Consider the following 4159-nt stretch of genomic DNA (forward strand, 5'->3'; position numbering starts at 1 on the left):
CAACAAACGATGTTGACTGTGTTTGACTGCAATAACCTTTTACAAACGATCTTTATTTCTTCCTTTACAATTGTCCCGCATTTTCCAAATGACAGATAAGACATTGGGACAGATGGAAGTATTTTGGCTCATCAAGTCAAGTACACCTTTAAATGAGATCATGGCTAATCCTCAACTCCACTTTTCTGCCTTATCACAGTCGCCCTAGAATCCCTAAATAACTAAATCTCTGTCTACCTCTGCCTTGAATACACCCAGCCTTATCAGAGCTCTGTTGGAAGAATTCCATAGATTTGTTACACTCTGAATGGGAGAACATCCCCCTCATCTCTGTATTAAATGGGCAACGCCTTCCCCTGAGATTACGCACCCGGGTGTAAATCAGAGCACAGCAAACCCCCAAAGTTAAGTTATGAACTCCATGGCACATCCAGCGCCAATTGTGAGTATTTGAAACAGTTTCGTTTTTGACCTGTGGTTAAACAAACTGCCCTGATTTGCACATTAGATTGGCCAATGAAGAATCTGCTTCAAAAGTACTCCATTGGTTGTGATTCAGATGGTGGTGAAAGGCGCTTTCAAAATACAAATACATCTTTCTTTCTCAATCCATTGATCTATTAATCTCTTTGCTCATAGAAATGGATTCTTCCCATTCACTCTATTTCTCAATAATGTAGTTCAATTCAATCTCCGTTCTGATCAAATACAGTTTGACAAGAAATATAAAGGTTCTGGCCCGGACAAGACAAGCTGAATGCTCCTCTTTCCTTTTGAACCCATTCCATGAGAAATGTTAGAAGACAGCGTCACCGTTGTAGTCGTGGCCGAGTGGTTAAGGCGATGGATTAGAAATTCATTGGGGATGTCCCCCGCAGGTTCGAATCCTGCCGACGACGTTCCCTGAGCATGCATGTTTTTTCTCAAATAACCTTCTGATCAATGAGTTATTGCTCAAACTCGAGAAAATCCTTCTCACCACCCCACGAAGAGTCTGGTCATTTATTGACATTCAGGAAACACGCGTTCTGAACAAGAAACTTACCATACTCAAAACTTCAGCTCTGTTTCTCTTTCCACAGGTACCATGAAACGTGTTGAGTTTCTGCAGTATTCTCTGTGTTTTATCTACATAAATGGTTTTGCATTAAATATCTTGAATTGCAGTCCTCTGGTAACTCACCCTGGTCAGTGGCTACAGTTTCTCCCGACCATCACCCCGCCTATTCCCGCCACTTCCTCCCCCACTGCTGTGAACACCACGAGGAAATCTCTTGTTAAACTTTTTTGCTCCAAAGAGAACATTTCCGATCTCGGGAATCACTCCATTACACGGGATTTCCTCATCCCTGGACATGTTGCAAGGCGGAGGATTGGGAAAAGATTTTGGGAAAATATTGACAGTTGGAAGTGGGGGGTGGGGCGATGTTAAGGAAGCAAAACAGAAAACCCAGTCTCCAGCTTTTTGAATCTTTAGAAACTCTTGGAAACCGGAATCACAGGAGAATAAAGAGTGAAATTTCCAACTGAGCACAAACAGTGAAGACATCTGCCCCTTCTTTTAAAGTCTGGGACATTGACTCTGATGTTCTCGGGACATGAACTAACTTGTAACATTGAAAGGATTCTCGTTCCTGCACATCAGGAATTCAAATCTCATCTCGGCTACGGGACAATGAGACAAACAAAAACTGCTGTCGAAACTCAGCAGGTTTGGCAGAACCTGTGGGATAAAACAGAGTTCTGAAACGTTGACATTGATTCTCTGCCAGATCTGCTGAGCTTTTCCTGAAATTTATGTTTTTGTTTTTAGATGAATGTTTATCCCATCTGTTGGGATGAAACAGCCGGATCTACCATGTACTGAATTTAACCCTTCAGAAATCTGAGAAGTGATTGGATTCAAACAAACCGAGTCATGATTCACTCTTCCTCAGCTCCACACAGAGAGAGAGAGACCTGGAAAGCAGAGCTCAACGCTGCGACGTGTATAGTCGTGGCTGAGTGGTTAAGGCGATGGACTGTAAATCAATTGGCTATTCTTGCGCTATTTGAATACCGCCAACTACGGTTGAGGGCTGAAAGGGATTTGCTCATTGTATTTTTGTTTGGGAAAGGTATTACAGGAGAGGTGGCCGACGAACATTTCGGTTAAGAGGGACATATGCCAATCACTGCCTGTTCGAGAGCAAGAAGCATAACACCTCACACGATTGAAGGTGATGCAGTGATTGGTTTGATGAGTTTTCAAAATTGAAAGTTGCACGTAAGCAGCCTGTGAGACTATTTCAGCTCACTGTCTTATCCCAGCTCACGGAAACAGTTCTCATTGTCCGGAGAAGTTGCTTGTGTTCCACCTAAAGCTGCCTTTTATCGCAGAAGCTTGTGCCTGGGGACGGAGAGCGGACGTGAAGCACATGCAGCAGGTATCATCCTGAGGTCTCTGTCACTCTCAGGGATGTGCCCCTGTGTCTCCCTCTGTGGGTGAAAATGAGGATGAGTTCCTCAAGGGGGTATTAACACAGTTTTACCATCTCGAACTTCAGGCCAATTTGTTGTGTTATTTGACATCACAGGGATAAATGCATTGACATTTGCCTTCGTAAAGTCAAAGCACACAAGGCTATGGGCCAAATGTTGGAAACTGGGACTAGAATGGATGGAGGTTTGATGAGCTGCACTGAAACGATGGGCCAAATGGTCTTCTTCCACGCTGTTAAAAACTCAGAGACGGAGAAACCGATCTGCAGTGAATATGATCAGAAATGAAAACGGAAAAGCAGTGTCATTAAGAAAAGGCACGAGCTACTCTGTTGTATTTCTTGATGGTCCAGTGGTTAGGATTTAGCGCTTTCAGCGCCACTGCCTGGTTTCAATTTCCAGTCAGGGAATAGAAGTTCTGTTATGATAATTTATCGTGGTGCCAGCACTTCTGACTGATCAGGAGCGAGCAGCTAATCTGACTTTCCCAAACGTTGTGCAGGTTAACATAAAACAAAGAACTGAGGCAATCTGACACAAAACAGAAATTGGTAGAGAAACTCAGCAGGCCTGGCAGTATCTGTAGAGAGAAACAGTGCTGAAGATTCAGATCCACTGACCGTTCGTCCCTACGAGGTTAATTACGTATTTCTATATTATAATGTCGAGAGAAATTATTCGCTTTGTCTGTCAAATCAACGTATTTATCAAAATCGCTCTCTCATTAGCTTACTCACGCTAACTTTACAACTTTAAAGGGACTTCATCAGCTGTAATGCTGCTTCCGTTGCCATGAGATGGTGAAAGGCTCTGCTTAAATGGTTCTCTTTTTCTTTTCCTTTCTGTCAGTTAGCAGCCATGTCGAATGGAGAATTGGTCCTTTCAGTGTCTACCACAATATGTGTCTCTATTTGTCTCTCTTTGACTCTGTGTATCCACCTCACCCCCTTTCACATTCTCCGACATTCCATTGTCCACATCCCCCATTTCCCATTTCTCCTCTTTGAAAAGTCTGAAATTCGGAAACACTTTGAGAGTGGAGTGTCCAGTACTGGGCTCACATTCCTTGGATAATGTGTCTGTCTGTTATGACTGAGGTAAGGAGTCATTTCTTGTCTCAAAAGATTGTGAAGCTTCAGAATTCAAAATAGAATTCCTAATCCACCAGAAAGAAAAACAATGCCAGCACAATTATAATATTATAGCGATGTCTTTACTGTTGGTGTAAAAATGAATGAGGGTGATCTTTTCAAAGAGCAGAAATGGGGAATGAGGGATGTGGACAATGGAGTGTCGGAGAATGTGAAAGCGGGTGAGGTGGATACACAGAGTCAAAGAGAGACAAATGGAGACACATATTGTGGTAGACACAGAAAGGACCAATTCTCCATTCGAAATGGCTGCTAACTGACAGAAAGGAAAAGAAAAATATCTGTGCCATTACCACAACATTCCCTGGTAAGGCTACAGTTTATCCAGCCTCACCTCGTTATTCCGACCAAACTGTGAATGAAGGGATGAGAATACAGGAAAAGGAGAAGCAGAAGTGTTTGTGGAACAGCAGAAAGGAAGTTCGTGGTGAATCGAGCAGAAAAAGAGACACTGAAGCAGCCTCCTGATGACAAATGTATTTTCTTTGCCAGTAAAACTCACGGCTTCATAAATCAGGGACCTTGAA

At 42.9% G+C, this 4159-nt stretch overlaps 1 non-coding gene across 1 annotated transcript; it reads left to right on the top strand.

The window, feature by feature from the left end:
- Positions 1–817: 817 nt before the first annotated feature.
- trnas-aga lies at positions 818–899 on the top strand. Its single transcript has one exon. It is a non-coding gene; the product is annotated as a tRNA-Ser (tRNA).
- The last annotated feature ends 3260 nt before the right edge of the window (positions 900–4159 follow it).

Source organism: Rhincodon typus, chromosome 8, assembly GCF_021869965.1.
Source record: "Rhincodon typus isolate 14 chromosome 8, sRhiTyp1.1, whole genome shotgun sequence".
In the NCBI taxonomy this organism is placed as follows: Eukaryota; Metazoa; Chordata; class Chondrichthyes; order Orectolobiformes; family Rhincodontidae; genus Rhincodon; species Rhincodon typus.